The sequence below is a fragment of the Podarcis bocagei genome (genome assembly GCF_964188305.1).
Source record: "Podarcis bocagei genome assembly, chromosome: 8".
In the NCBI taxonomy this organism is placed as follows: domain Eukaryota; kingdom Metazoa; phylum Chordata; class Lepidosauria; order Squamata; family Lacertidae; genus Podarcis; species Podarcis bocagei.
Window position 1 is genome coordinate 5643622 of NC_138133.1, and position 16568 is coordinate 5660189.

Consider the following 16568-nt stretch of genomic DNA (forward strand, 5'->3'; position numbering starts at 1 on the left):
CATCCTTTTATATATTTGAACATGGCTATCATATCACCCCTTAACCTCCTCTTCTCCAGGCTAAACATGCCCAGCTCCCTTAGCCGTTCCTCATAAGGCATCGTTTCCAGGCCTCTGACCATTTTGGTTGCCCTCCTCTGGACACGTTCCAGTTTGTCAGTGTCCTTGAACTGTGGTGCCCAGAACTGAACACAGTACTCCAGGTGAGGTCTGACCAGAGCAGAATACAGTGGCACTATTACTTCCCTTGATCTAGATGCTATACTCCTATTGATGAGGCCCAGAATTGCATTGGCTTTTTTAGCTGCCGCGTCACACTGTTGGCTCATGTCAAGTTTGTGGTCAACCAAGACTCCTAGATCCTTTTCACATGTACTGCTCTCAAGCCATGTGTCACCCATCTTGTATTTGTGCCTCTCATTTTTTTTTGCCCAAGTGCAATACTTTACATTTCTCCCTGTTAAAATTCATCTTCTTTGTTTTGGCCCAGTTCTCTAATCTGTCAAGGTCATTTTGAAGTGTGATCCTGTCCTCTGGGGTGTTAGCCACCCCTCCCAGTTTGGTGTCATCTGCAAATTTGATCAGGATGCCCTTGAGTCCATCATCCAAGTCGTTGATAAAGATGTTGAATAAGACCGGGCCCAAGACAGAACCCTGTGGCACCCCACTAGTCACTCTTCTCCAGGATGAAGAGGAACCATTGATGAGCACCCTTTGGGTTTGGTCAGTCAGCCAGTTACAAATCCACTGAGTGGTAGCATAGTCAAGACCACATTTTACCAGCTTCTTTACAAGAATATCATGGGGCACCTTGTCAAATGCCTTGCTGAAATCAAGGTAGGCTACATCCACTGCGTTCCCTTCATCTACCAGGCTTGTAATTCTGTCAAAAAACGAGATCAGGTTAGTCTGACATGACTTATTTTTCAGAAATCCATGCTGATTATTGGTGATCACAGCATTCCTTTCTAGGTGCTCACAGACTGTTTGCTTACTGATCTGCTCCAGAATCTTCCCTGGTATTGATGTCAGACTGACTGGGCGGTAATTATTTGGGTCCTCTCTTTTCCCCTTTTTGAAAATAGGGACAACATTTGCCCTCCTCCAGTCTGCCGGGACTTCGTCTGTTCTCCAGGAATTCTCAAAGATGGCTGCCAGTGGTTCTGAGATCACATCTGCCAGTTCTTTTAATACTCTTGGATGCAGTTCATCTGGCCCTGGAGACTTGAATACATCTAAACTAGCCAAGTATTCTTGTACTATCTCCTTAGTTATTCTGGGCTGTGTTTCCTCTGCTGAATCATTTGCTCCAAATTCTTCAGGTCGGGCATTGTTTTCTTTATCAGAGAAGACTGAGGCAAAGAAGGCATTGAGGAGTTCAGCCCTTTCTGTGTCCCCTGTTTGCATTTCACCATCTTCTCCTCTGAGTGACCCCACTGTTTCTTTGTTCTTCCTTTTGCTACGAACATACCCATAAAAGCCTTTTTTGTTGCTTTTAACCTCTCTAGCAAGCCTGAGTTCATTCTGTGCTTTAGCTTTTCTGACTTTGTGTCTACACGTGCTGGCTATTTGTTTGAATTCCTCTTTGGTGGTTTCCCCCCTTTTCCATTTTTTGTACACATCCTTTTTTAATCTTAACTCAGTTAAAAGTTCTTTAGATAGCCACCCTGGCTTCTTTAGGCACCTTCCATGTTTCCGTCTCATTGGTATTGCCTGAAGTTGTGCTTTTACTATCTCCCTCTTAACAAACTCCCAGCCATCATGAACTCCCTTTCCTTTTAGTATTACTGTCCATGGGATCTCACCCAGCACTTCCCTAAGTTTTATGAAGTCGGCTTTCTTAAAGTCAAGAAATTGAGTCCTAGTGTGCTTGGCTGCTCCTTTCCGCTGTATAGTAAACTTCAGAAGAGCATGATCACTCGCGCCTAATGATCCTTCCACTTCTACCCCACTAACCAGGTCATCAACATTGGTTAGGACCAGATCTAAAATGGCTGTTCCTCTTGTTGCTTCTCCCACTTTCTGGACAATGAAGTTGTCTGCAAGGCCAGTGAGGAATCTGTTTGACCTTATGCTCTTGGCTGAGTTTGACATCCAACAAATATCCGGGTAATTGAAGTCCCCCATTACTACTATCTCCCTTCCTTTTGCATGCTTGGCCATCTGTTCCAGGAAGGCATCATCTATGTCCTCCGTTTGGCTAGGGGATCTATAGTAAACTCCCACAATGAGGTCACTGTTATTCTTCTCTCCCTTGATTTTGACCCAAATGCTCTCACTTTGTCTTTGAGGTTCTAAATCTTGGATCTCTTCACAGGTATACACATCCCTGACATATAACGCCACTCCTCCTCCTTTCTTGTCTGGTCTGTTTCTCTGAAATAGATTGTATCCCTCCATTATTACATTCCAATCGTGGGACTTATCCCACCAGGTTTCAGTGATGCCTATTATGTCATATTTAGTTTGCTGTACCAAGAGCTCAAGCTCATCTTGTTTATTTCCGATGCTTTGCGCACTAGTGTACAGACATTGAAGTCCATTAATCATTCCCCCGTGACTCTTATTTAAGGATTTTTTCCTCCCACCACTAGGTCTGCGTGAGTTAAATACCAACTATTAATAACTCTATTAACTCTAACTATTAATAACTCTGAGTTAAATACCAACTATTAATGATTTTCAAATAATTATCTTTCAATTAATAACCTTTTCTCTCTCTAGTTTGGTCCCCCTATATCTGTGAGGTGCAAGCCTGAATTCAGCTGAGTGCAGGAAATCAGAATGCGAATTTGAAATTCTTCCCATATTTTCCCTGTTCAGTTTACCTGTGTCGCCGTATTCTGATATTGTTCTTTCTGCCCTTGCATAGAGGGATATAAACTTTCATATTTATAGTTCTGTGGTTTGATGTGCTATAGAATAACTTCATAACCTCTTTAAACTCTCTGTATGGGAGGGGGTTGTCACGCGAAAGCTAAGATACAGGTTGCTTCCATATGACCTGTTTATTGATCATTCATTCATACTACTTAAAGAAAGAAAGAAAGAAAGAAAGAAAGAAAGAAAGAAAGAAAGAAAGAAAGTTTTAAAGGGGGAGGGGGGAAGAAGTGAGGGAAAAAAGAACACAGCTGTGTATATAAATTGATATGGTGTTATTATCCTAATACTTATGTAGATATTCATAGCCCGCTACATTCTCTGTGTGAAAGCCATATGACACTTGAATCAAGCAATAGTAACCCTACATTTTCCAAGGTGTTTTCCTGTCAATTTCTTTATTGCAAAATATTTGATTGAGGTGGGAATGAGGGAGATTGTTCCACAAGAGCACCATATGTGCTTTGCAACTTGAATTCCCCGTATTAGATTGACTCCCATGCACAACAGTCTTCAAGAACTATAGAAAGTAATGCATTGTTTTGTGATATCTGCATTCTTACATATGGAAAAGAGGCATCTTCCTAGTAATAAAACAGTCTTTTATGAACAGAGAAACAGTGAATCTGAACCTTTCCTGTTCAGTATAATGTGCACTGCATTCAGTGTTATTTACAGAATCTTAGTGGCTTTTCTTTGCTCAGCCACAGGGTGGTAGTACAGGCAAAGACATGGACTGGAATTCAGAATTTTGTGAAGGAACTTACAGGAAGCCATGAGCAAAAAGGTGGCTGAAACAAAGGACGGGTGGCTTTCATATGCGATAAAGGATCACATACAGCACAGCAAAGGCATCAACACTGCAGCATCAAATTCATTTCCACAGCATCAGAGATTATCATTGGATGACTGTCAGAAACTTCATCTTTTGGCCAGGCATTGAAGAGGCAGATTCTTGAGCCATGGGAGACGGCTACAGAATGGAACAAGGTCTGTATTTTTTGCTTTTTCTTTGCCTTCCTGGAGCACTGAGTATTTCACTTCACTATTCTGTGCCTGAAGAAAAGAAAAGGGGGTCTTTGGTGGCTAATGTGCTGGAAGATTTGAAACTGGGAAAAGGGGAGCTCTCTGCTCGCAGAGCCCAGCTGGTTTCTAAGAACAGTAAGCAATATTTTCGTATGGATACCCATTCTGGGAATTTGTTGATAAATGATAAAATAGACCGAGAAACATTATGTGGCCAGACTGATCCTTGCTTATTACACACTGAAATTGTCTTGCAAGACCCCTTAAAGATCTTCAGTATTGAAATCAAGATAGAAGATGTGAATGATAATGTCCCCAAATTCTCTAAAAAGGCATTTGATTTGGAAATTCCTGAAAATGTCTCTCCAAATACACATTTCCCCTTGGACTCTGCCCAAGATGAGGACCTGGGGATAAATAACATCCAAAACTACACTCTCAGTCCCAATGAACATTTCCGGCTTGATGTTAAAAGTGATGAGGATGGAAGCAAGTATGTGGATCTTGTTCTGGAGAAACCTCTGGACAGGGAGAAGGACTCACACTTTGGACTGACTCTCACAGCTGTGGATGGAGGGAAGCCACAGAGAACAGGCACGGTTCAAATAAATATTGATGTTCTTGACAATAATGACAACTTTCCCCAGTTTACCCAGTCTGAATACAAAGCTAGGTTAAAAGAAAACAGCCCACATGGTACTCTGGTCTTCAAAGTGGAAGCTACAGATTTGGATTTTGGCTCAAATGCACAGATCACCTACTCATTCAACCGGGTACCGGAAAAAATATTTGATCTGTTTCACCTAAATGAAATCACAGGGGAAATCACCCTTTCTAGTCAGCTTGATTATGAAAAAGAAACCAGCTGTGGCATGAGCATCAGAGCAACAGATGGAGGGGGTCTTTCAGGTCATTGCAAGGTCCTGGTAGAAATTGAGGATGTGAATGACAATGTCCCTGAAGTGTCCATCATATCCATCACTAGTCCTTTGGCAGAGGATTCTCCCCTGGAGAAACTTGTGGCTCTCTTCACTGTCACAGACCGAGACTCCGGAGACAATGGCAGAACCATGTGCTCTGTGGAGGTAAATCTTCCTTTTATGTTAAAATCCACTATGAATAACTATTACCAGCTTGTGGTCCAAAGTCCCTTGGACAGAGAGAAAGTCTCAGAGTATAATATCACCATCACAGCCGTTGACCAGGGCTCCCCCAGGTTAACTTCAACAAGAATTATTAACGTTGAGATCTCAGATGTCAACGACAACCCTCCAGTATTTGAAATGGCTTCATGTGAAATGCAGATACGGGAAAACAATATTCCAGGACTGCTCATTGGCTCAGTCCATGCTGCTGATCTGGACACTGAGAAGAATGCCAAGGTCACCTACTCTCTTTTGCCTGGGAAGGTCACTGATGGCCTTGTGGCCTCTTACATCTCAGTCAACTCTGAAAGCGGAAATCTGTATGCCCTCCGATCTCTGGATTACGAGCAGATCAAAGATTTCAAAGTGACGGTGAGGGCTACAGATGGAGGGTCTCCTCCCCTCAGCTCAGAAGTTACTGTCCGAGTCGTAATCCTAGACGAAAACGACAATGCTCCCTTCTTCCTCTACCCTCTTCAGAACAGCACATCCCCCTGCAATGAGCTGGTCCCCAAGTCGGTGGAGGCCGGCTACCTGGTCACCAAGGTGGTGGCTGTGGATGGAGATTCTGGCCAGAACTCGTGGCTTTCCTATGAGCTGCTGAAGGCCACAGACCCTGGTCTTTTCAGCATAGGAGCCCAGAATGGGGAAGTGAGAACCAGGAGAGCCCTGAGCGAGCGAGACACCAGCAAGCAGAGACTCCTGGTAGTGGTCAGGGACAACGGGCTCCCTCCCCAGAGCAGCACTGCCATGCTCCATGTCCTTCCCGTGGGTGGCTTTTCCGATCCTTATATGAAGGCTGTGGAGGTCAGTAAAGAGGAGCACGAAGAAGATGGGACCTTGACCTTGTACTTGGTGATCTGCCTGGCTGCAGTCTCCTTTGTGTTCCTTGTTTGCATTGTTTCCTTTGCTGCCATCAAGATCTGCAGGAGGGATCCCAGGGAAAGTTTTATCGCTGCCCCTCCTCACTTCCCACCTGCCAGACCCGACATCCCAGAGAACGGTGGCGATTCTCAGAGCGGGTCTCTTTCCAGGAGTTACCACTACGATGTTTGCTTAACCGGTGGGTCCTTGAGCAGCGAGTTCAGGTTCCTCAGGCCCCTCATTCCTGTTTTTTCTGTGGGGGACCCAAACCTCAATGTGAACCAGACCCCACGGCCTCCTTCCCAAGATATTCCTGACCAGGCGGGGAAAGAAGAATCAGAGGAAAAGGTGAGGGATTATGCCAGTGAGTTAACTTGTGATTAATAATGCCTTTTGCTTGGTTATTAATAACATCAGATGTTCTTCTTCTGTTGTTCTTAGTTGATAAAATATACAGTGACTAGAGAGATAGGGCTTCAGTTTTTAATTTTATTTCAAATCCATGTCAGAATTGTTTCCTTCTTACTCTACATCCTATTCTTCTTCCGTTCCTTTGTCCCCTTATTGTTGAGTCTTCTCTGTATAAAACTTAGCTCGAAATGCTATGTACTAATCACAGTTGCTGCATATACAGCTGTGTGTACTAGAATATACCCCGAATGTGTCTAAGACAGCTTAAAACCCAGTTACATGCACACAGGGGCCATTTATGATTACAGATAGGTAGCCGTGTTGGTCTGCCATAGTCAAAATAAAAAAATTCCTTCCAGTAGCACCTTAAAGACCAACTAAGTTAGTTCTTGGTATGAGCTTTCGTGTGCATGCACACTTCTTCAGATACACTGAAACAGAAGTTGCCAGGTCCTTCTAATATAGTGAGAAGGTGGGGAGGGGTATTACTCAGAAGGGTGGTGGGAATGGGAGATAAAGGGAATGGGCCCTTTATGAGATAGACTTCCCGGTTATATAAATTGTTTATAGGGACTCTTGGTAGTTGCACCCCATTTGCGGAGTGGCCTCCCAAGGGAGACCCTCCCAGAACCATCTTCATTGCTTATTTGGTGCTGGATTCAGAGCTTTTTATTGACCCAGACTTTTAAAACAGTTTTCATTTCAAACAAACTAAATCTGGACTCTCATTGTGTTCTGTTTTGCCATTTGAACTGCTAATATGTTAAGGGTTAGGGTTAGGATGCCCCGTCCATCCGTCTGGATTTCCCAAGCCACTCTGGGCTGCTTACAGAATATTTTAAAACATAATAAAACATCAAACATTAAAAACCTCCCAAAACAGGGCTGCTTTCAGATGTCTTCTAAAAGTTGTGTAGTTCTTTATCTCCTTGACATCTGAAGGGAGGGCATTACACAGGCAGGGTGCCACTGCCAAGAAGGCCCTCTGCCTGGTTCCCTGTAACTTCAGTTCTCGCAGTGAGGGAACCAGCAGAAGACCCTCAGGAGGACTTCTGTGTCTGGGCTGAGCAATGGGGGAGGAGACGCTCCTTCAAGTATACTGGGCCAAGGTTATTTAAGGCCTTAAAGGTCAGCACCAACACTTTGATTTGTGCTCAGAAATACACTGGGAGCCAGTGAAGATCCTTTAGGACAAGAGTTATATGATTCCGGCAGCCCCCCCCCCCCAGTCACCAGTCTAGCTGCCACATCCTGGATTAGTTGTAGTTTCCAGGATATGATGTATAAATGGGGTGGAGACTACACATTGGGAAGGTTGCAGCAGCCTGAAAAAATGTAAACATAATAATTCTGAGAGCAGGATTGAAGTTCCAATGCTTGTATTCAACTACTTCATACTCAGAGTAGACCCGTGGGAATCATTGATTTAAATGAGTGTACTCCAAGTATGACTTAGCTGCATATAAATCCTACAACCCATATATGGTTCCCATTTTAAGGTTTTTCTGATCAGCAGCGAGCAGGCATGCCAACTCTATAGGGCCGAGGTGTCTTCTGTCCCTCAAAATCTGTTGACAGGGGGCTAGACCCCCTCAATGTTTAGGCGGCAGAGGAAGTTGAGTGTGGAGCCGAGCATGGCGTAAATTCCTCCTGAGTGTGAGAGAGGTGGAGCTGCCGGCTATTGAAGCTGCACCACACTGGGCTCCATGCTTCAACTCCTCCTGATGATGCAACGTTGTGCACGAGCTGCACATATGACGTCACACACGAACAATGTGCACCCGTTGCATGATATTACATGCGCTTCATGTGTCATGTGCATGATGTCACACACATGCATGATGCAGTGGTCCCCCTCAGTTTTGGGTGCAAGAAGGCAGGTTGCACAGGAGCAATGGCCAAGGACACAGGAACAAGAAGGGATAAAAACTGAAATAGGAGGAGGGGCAGTTTTAATCAACAGAACGGTTTGAGTAAAGCATGGATTGAGGGACGCTGAAAAATCGTGGTTTTATGCAACAGCAGACATTTGAATAAAGCAGGAATGGGGGGAAACTGAGAGGGGGAGAGTGGTGATTTTAAACAATGGCAGAGGTTTGAGTAGCCTGAGCAGGCATGACCCTGAAGGTGGGTGAAGTGGTGGTTTAAACCAGGGTTTGACTACAGTGAGAAGGGAGTTGGGGAGGCTCTGTTGTGTTAGCTTTTTGCTGTTAGATTCTGTCTTGTCCCCTGTGTTGGTGGTTTCATTATTGGAGAGAAGGTGAAAAAGATGCACAATAGCTGGAAGAAGATGTAGCAAGTTAGCAAGGGAGTGTTTTGTGTGAAGGGGGTGTTGCACAAAAGTAGGGGGGAGGCATGGATATGGGCAGAAGGTAAAAAGTGGAGTACAAAGTTGGCTACAAATTGGGACTGCAGAAGAGGAGTGACCCCAGAAATGGAGTTGGAAGGTGAAAGGCAAGCTTAATAGTTGCATTGAGAAGGGGAAGCTCTTGGGGGTTAATGTTGGGGAAATGTAAGGGCATTGGCAAGCAGAATGAGCAAGGAGCACAACCCCTGGTATATAACACAGGTGAAGGGGATATGCATTCTGAAATATTGTAATCTTTGCCAGTTGGTTGTGCACAGGATTTTTTCAGGTGGGCAGGGGTAAGGAAAACACTTAAAGGAGGAAATAGGTAACATCTCACAAAAACGGGGTCTGTACATATTGCTTCCTATCTCAGGTTCTGTAAGTTCTAAAAAGAAAGCAAGCTGGGAATATGGGGTTTATGTTCCATTGGGGTGGCTGTTCTCTTGCATCTCCAGATGGATGCTCATGTTTACCAGCTCTTATTCTGGAAAATCTTTTGGTTTTCATAACGCCATAACATAGTTCAAACACAAGGTGGTGGTGTTGCACAAGATAAAGGAAGGAAATTGGGGAGCAGCAGTCTCTCTCCTCCAGAGCTGTAGCCATTAGACAAAGGAATCAGCACAGGAAAAACAGCAGACCCCTATTGCAAGCCAGTCTTCAGAAATTTCAGTAGGAATAAGCAGGACACAGTGTCACATTCAGAAGAAAAATACAGCTAAGAAGATAGACGCCTTGGAATAGACAAGAGGACAATGCATTGCATTTCAGGAGGAGAGGCTGGGAAAATGGAATTGCATCTCAAGATCAGGCAAGTTTGGTCTTTTTCCCTGTATCTCTGTGCATGCATAGCCATGTGTGAGTCTTTGCGCTATTCAGTGGCAGAGGAGGAGAAAAGGGGGTCTCTGGTAGCCAATGTGCTAAAAGATTTGAGAGTGGATGCAAAGGAGATGTCTGCTCGGAGAGCCCGGCTGGTTTCTAAGAGCTCCAAGCAGTATTTCCAGCTGGATCCTCATTCTGGGGATGTGACAGTAAAGGATAAAATAGATCGGGAGTCTCTGTGTGGTCAGAATGAACCATGTATTCTACTGTCTGAAATTGTGCTGGAAAAGCCATTGCAGCTACACAGAATTGAAGTTCAGATAGAGGACGTGAATGATAATTCCCCCAAATTCTCTAAAAATCAATTCCTTCTTGAAATACCTGAGCAGACTCCTGTGGATATCAGATTTCCTTTGGAGAAAGCTCAAGACTCAGACAAAGGAAAAAATGCTGTTCAGAACTACACCCTTAGTCCTAATGAACATTTTAGGCTGGATGTGAAAAGTCACAGTGATGGTAGCAAATACGCAGAACTGGTGTTAGAGAAACCGCTAGACCGTGAGGTGAATCCACAGATTTCCCTTATTCTGTCAGCAGTTGATGGAGGAATCCCAAAAAGAACTGGAACAGCACAGCTTCTCATTGATATTCTGGACACTAATGATAATGTACCTCAGTTTCCACAATCTGAGTACAAAGTGAAACTAATGGAAAACAGCCCATTGGATACATTGGTCGCAAAAGTGGAAGCCACTGACAGGGATTCTGGTACCAATGCTCACATCACTTATTCCTTCAGTGAAGTTCCAGAAGATGTGTTGAGATCATTCAAGTTAAACAAACACACTGGGGAACTCACTGTTGTAGGGATGACTGACTATGAAGAAATCACCAGCTATGAGATGCACATCAAAGCCTCAGATGGAGGAGGGCTTTCAGCTTACTGCAAAGTAATTGTAGACATTGAAGATGAGAACGACAATGCCCCAGAGATATCAATCACTTCCATCACCAGTCCCTTACCTGAGGACTCTCCCCCAGACACAGTGGTGGCCCTCTTCAGTGTCACAGACGTGGACTCTGGAGACAGTGGCAGAACTGCCTGCACCACTGAAGTCAACCTGCCATTTGTACTAAAACCGACGGAGAACAACTATTACCAGCTGGTGACCCAACAGCCACTGGACAGAGAACAAGCCTCTGAGTATAACATCACCATCACAGCCACAGACAGGGGCTCTCCCAGACTCACTTCCACAAGAATACTTCATGTTCAAATCTCAGATGTCAATGACAACCCTCCAGTGTTTGAAAAGCCATTCTATGAAATGCAGTTAAGAGAAAACAATATTCCTGGTCTTCTGATCAATTCGGTCCATGCTGTTGATCTGGACACAGCGCAGAATGCCAAAGTGACCTACTTGCTTTTGCCTGGGAAGGTCAATGATGGCCCCACATCCTCTTACATCTCCATCAACTCTGAAACGGGGAACCTGTATGCCATCCGGTCTCTGGATTATGAGGAAGTGAAAGATTTCCAGGTGACGGTGAGGGCTGTGGATTCAGGTTCCCCTCCACTGAGCTCAGAAGTTCCCATCCGCGTTCAGGTTGTGGATGAAAATGACAATGCCCCCTTCATCCTCTACCCTCTCCAGAATGGCACTTCCCCCACGAATGACCTGGTTCCCCGAGGGGCAGAGACTGGCTACCTGGTCACCAAGGTGGTGGCTGTGGACAGGGATTCTGGCCAGAATTCTTGGCTTTCCTACCAGCTGCTGAAGGCCACAGAACCGGGTCTGTTCACGGTGGGGGCCCAGAATGGAGAAGTGACCACCCTGAGGCCGGTCAGCAACCGAGACAGCTTCAAGCAGAATCTGATTGTGGTGGTCCGAGACAACGGCCATCCTCCCCAGTCCACCTCTGCCACGCTCAGAATCCTCCTAGTGGACGGCTTCTCTGACCCTTATCTGAAAAGTGTGGCTCTCCCAAAGGAGGAAACAGCGGAGGAGGAAGACCCCAGCCTGACGATGTATTTGATCATCTGCTTGGCTGCCATCTCAAGCATCTTTCTCATTTCTGTGGTGGCCTTTGTTGTAATCAAGTTGCAGAAACGTGAAAAGTTCATAGGAACCTACAACTCTGGAGCCAATTTCCCGGTGGGACCTGATTCCCAGGAGAACTCTGCGGATTCTGGTGCTGGATCTCTATCCCAGGCTTACAACTATGAGGTGTGCTTAGCTGGTGGGTCTCTGAACAGCGAGTTCCGGTTTCTCAGGCCCCTGTTTCCTGTTTTCTCTGTGGAGCCTCCTAACACTCAGCTGAATCCAAGGAGTTCCAATGATTCTGAAGGAGTCCCCAGACATGCAGGTGAAAGTCAACATATCCTCCAGGTGAGAATATACTTTTCTTCATTTTTAACATTGCAAGGTATGCTAATGATTATTTCCCTGTCTGTACTACAGTCTAGTTATTACAGAGGCATTTAAGCATGAGCACAATGAATTGTAAATGGGGGGAATATTACTCTCTCTCTTTTTTTCATTCATCCATTGAATTTTCTTAATGATCTTATGTATATATTAGCTGCTGACAATTAAACCACTTAACAGATTATTAGGAATAAAATGGAGATTTCCACACAAGTGTATCTCTTGTATAAGTGCATAATTCAGAAATATTGGCTTTATTTTTATTTAACCACAAGGTGGCAGAATAGGCCAACATTTTCATGGACACTGAGAATATTGTATTGTTGCATTTGTTGAAACCTTGAAGAGGCAGTATAACAATGATACGGGAGGTAGATGCTGGTGTGAAGATATGAGGCTCAGGAGAATGAAAAACAATAAATATTGCAGCACAAAGATTATTCATCAAACTGCAAAGATGATCAGAGGATGAAAGAAGCTTTGGTCAGTGCTTTAACACTCTGGAAGAGGTGGAAACCATGAACGATAGCTTCAGAAAGATGAAAGGTCTGTATCTTTTGCTTTTTCTCTTTGTGTTGAAAACAGTCTGCATTTCATTTCACTATTCTGTACCTGAAGAAAAGAAAAAGGGGGTTTTGGTGGCTAATGTGCTGGAGGATTTGAAACTGGGAAAAGGGGAGCTCTCTGCTCGCAGAGCCCAGCTAGTGTCCAAAAGCACAAAGCAATATTTCCACCTTGATACTGACTCTGGGAATTTGCTGATAAATGATAAAATAGACAGAGAAGCTTTATGTGGCCAGACTGATCCTTGCATGCTGCTCTCTGAAATTGTGCTTCAAAACCCCTTAAATATCTACAGTATAGAAATGAAGATAGAAGATGTGAATGACAATACTCCCAAATTCTCTAAAGATAAATTTGATTTGGAAATTCCAGAGAATGTTCCTACAAACACACAGTTTCTCTTGGAATCTGCCCAAGATGAGGACTTAGGAGAAAACGGTATCCAAAACTACACACTCAGTCCCAATGAGCATTTCCGACTATATGTGGAAAGCAACAAGGATGGAAGGAAATATGTGCATCTTGTTCTGGAGAAGCCATTGGACAGGGAGAAGGACTCACACTTTGGACTGACTCTCACGGCTGTGGATGGAGGAGTGCCACAGAGAACAGGAACAGTTAAAATAAATATTGATGTTCTTGACAATAATGACAACTTTCCTCTGTTTACCCAGCCTGAATACAAAGCTAGGTTAAAAGAAAACAGCCCACAGGGCACTCTGGTCTTCAAAGTGGAAGCTACAGATTTGGATTTTGGTTCGAATGCACAGATCACCTACTCATTCCACCAGGCACCAGAAAAAATATACAGTTTCTTTTATTTAAATAAAATCACGGGGGAAATCACTCTTTCTGGTCAGCTTGATTATGAAAAAGAAACCAGGTATGACATGAACATTAGAGCAACAGATGGAGGGGGTCTCTCAGGTCACTGCAAGGTCCTGGTAGAGATTGAGGATGTGAATGACAATGTCCCTGAAGTGTCCGTCATATCCATCACTAGTCCTTTGGCAGAGGATTCTCCCCTGGAGACACTTGTGGCTCTCTTCACTGTCACAGACCGAGACTCCGGAGACAATGGCAGAACCGTGTGTTCTGTGGAGGCAAACCTTCCTTTTATGTTAAAATCCACTATGAATAACTATTACCAGCTTGTGGTCCAAAGTCCCTTGGACAGAGAGAAAGTCTCAGAGTATAATATCACCATCACAGCCGTTGACCAAGGCTCCCCCAGGCTGACTTCAACAAGAGTTATTAATGTTCAGATCTCAGATATCAATGACAACCCTCCAGTATTTGAAATGGCTTCATGTGAAATGCAGATACGGGAAAACAATATTCCAGGACTGCTCATTGGCTCAGTCCATGCTGCGGATCTGGACACTGAGAAGAATGCCAAGGTCACCTACTCCCTTTTGCCTGGGAAGGTCACTGATGGTCTTGTGGCCTCTTACATCTCAGTCAACTCTGAAAGCGGAAATCTGTATGCCCTCCGATCTCTGGATTACGAGCAGATCAAAGATTTCAAAGTGACGGTGAGGGCTACAGATGGAGGGTCTCCTCCCCTCAGCTCAGAAGTTACTGTCCGAGTCGTAATCCTAGACGAAAACGACAACGCTCCCTTCTTCCTCTACCCTCTTCAGAACAGCACATCCCCCTGCAATGAGCTGGTGCCCAAGTCGGTGGAGGCCGGCTACCTGGTCACCAAGGTGGTGGCTGTGGATGGAGATTCTGGCCAGAACTCGTGGCTTTCCTATGAGCTGCTGAAGGCCACAGACCCTGGTCTTTTCAGCATAGGAGCCCAGAATGGGGAAGTGAGAACCAGGAGAGCCCTGAGCGAGCGAGACACCAGCAAGCAGAGACTCCTGATAGTGGTCAGGGACAACGGGCTCCCTCCCCGGAGCAGCACTGCCATGCTCCATGTCCTTCCCGTGGGTGGCTTTTCGGATCCTTATATGAAGGCTGTGGAGGTCAGGAAAGAGGAGCACGAAGAAGATGGGGCCTTGACCTTGTACTTGGTGATCTGCCTGGCTGCAGTCTCCTTTGTGTTCCTCGTTTGCATTGTTTCCTTTGCTGCCATCAAGATCTGCAGGAGGGATCCCAGGGAGAGTTTTATCGCTGCCCCTCCTCACTTCCCACCTGCCAGACCCGACATCCCAGAGAACTGTGGTGATTCTCAGAGCGGGTCTCTTTCCAGGAGTTACCACTACGACGTTTGCTTAACCGGTGGGTCCTTGAGCAGCGAGTTCAGGTTCCTCAGGCCCCTCATTCCTGTTTTTTCTGTGGGGGACCCAAACCTCAATGTGAACCAGACCCCTCCGTCTGCTTCCCAAGATATTCCCGATGCTTTGGAGAGCAGGAAGCCAGTGGAACAGGTGAGATAATTTTAAAGAACCTTTTGCTGTATATAGGGGGGGGGAGGGAAAGATTCAAATATGATTTCTGCAATGATATTCTGTGAAACACCTCAACAACCTGGCTGTACTATTTGGTAAAGTGAGACGTCTATATGTGAGAGCTGGTTAGGGCTGAGTGGGGTTTTGATTGCAGTTACCCTCACACATCCATTGTGGATCAGTGATGGTTCTTTGCCTGTAGTTATTCCACTGATGCAGGTCTTAACTTAACAGGTCTTCCATTGCACCTGTTTCAGGATCCTTCTCTTTCCTTTCAGGCATCCTTGTGCCCTTATTGGGGGGGGGGGGTTGCACTCAGAGACCTTGTTTCAAATCCCTGTTGAGCCATTAACTCACTGGGTGGCCTCTGAAATCTATTGTATCTCAGTCTTAGTCCATCAAGGCATTGAAAACTTGGAGAGCGACTTCTAATCAGACATTACGGGCGTAGATAAACCAGTGGTAGGATTTTGTGTTATGACCTTTCGGGAGGGAAAAAGGAATAAAAATGTAACAACCTGCAAGGGTGATGGTGGAGGATAGGAACCATAAGCACAAAAGTATAAATGTATGGAAGCCGGTCAAATATTGAGTGATTCCCAAATCCCCGCTGGCAACATGTTCAGATCCTGCTACATTTTAAAGTAACCCAATGTAGAGATAGTGGGGTGACTTGACTCCACCACAAGCTATTGCTTCTCTCAGATATCCCTTCCCTGAATGCTTTGCATTATGGAGGTGTTTTACATGAGGCCACCTTCCTTTATCCTTCTCACATCACCTCTCTGGCTCCCCTCTCCCACTGCCTCTGTCTACTCTTGGTCCAGGTTTCTCTTCTCTTCTCCCAACAGCACATATCTTCCTTTTCAGTTTATACTCACCCAGATTCCTTAAAAGTGCAGGCTGAAATGGAGGCCACATCCGCACCATATATTTATAGCACATCTATTATTATTTTTTAAAGAATATTTATTGAGATTATACAAAAAATTACACATAAAGAAAAAACAAACAAAAACTAACAAACACAAGCTAACAAGAAAGTTGACAAAAAGGCAACCTAGAAAGAAGAAAAAAAATAACTAGGGGGAAAAAAGAAAAAAAATATTTTTAAAAAGAATAAATCCATTTTTCAGCATCTTTGATCTCATTTGCTTATTTCCTTGACCTCCTCACACCTCCCCTTTTGTATTCCCGTTTTCCAAGTCTTTTCAGCAAATCCTTACCTTCTTTCATTTAACTTTGCTCTATACTTAACCTATTATAACTATACATTTTCATCCGTATAACTATTTATATTTACCTATTCTTATTAACCTTATTACCAAAACCACTTCTTTTCAGTCCAACATCATTTTAACATTCATTAATTTTACAGTATTTCTGCAGATAGTCTTTAAATTTCTTCCAATCTTCCTCCACCATTTCTTCTCCCTGGTCTCAGATTTTGCCAGTCATTTCTGCCAATTCCATGTAGTCCATCACCTTCATCTGCCATTCTTCCAGGGTGGGTAGATCTTGTGTCTTCCAGTACTTTGCAATAAGTATTCTTGCTGCTGTTGTAGCATACATAAAGATATTTATAGCACATCTAAAGCTTTATGAGAGATAAACTGCAGATCCTATTATTATTTGGAGGAAGCCTTGTGCTTTAAATGTATGATTAGGATGTGTTCAGAGT

At 44.3% G+C, this 16568-nt stretch overlaps 1 protein-coding gene and 2 pseudogenes across 3 annotated transcripts in view; all 3 read left to right on the forward strand.

Annotated features, from left to right (window-relative positions):
• The window catches only part of LOC308593575 (uncharacterized protein), a 59553-nt gene that overhangs the window by 22428 nt on the left and 20557 nt on the right, over positions 1–16568 (forward strand). The window lies entirely within an intron of this gene.
• Positions 3122–6587, forward strand: LOC308593715 (protocadherin beta-16 pseudogene; annotated as a pseudogene). Its single transcript has one exon. The product of its transcript is annotated as a protocadherin beta-16 pseudogene (transcript).
• On the forward strand, positions 12480–14875 carry LOC308593762 (protocadherin beta-16 pseudogene; annotated as a pseudogene). The gene has a single exon. The product of its transcript is annotated as a protocadherin beta-16 pseudogene (transcript).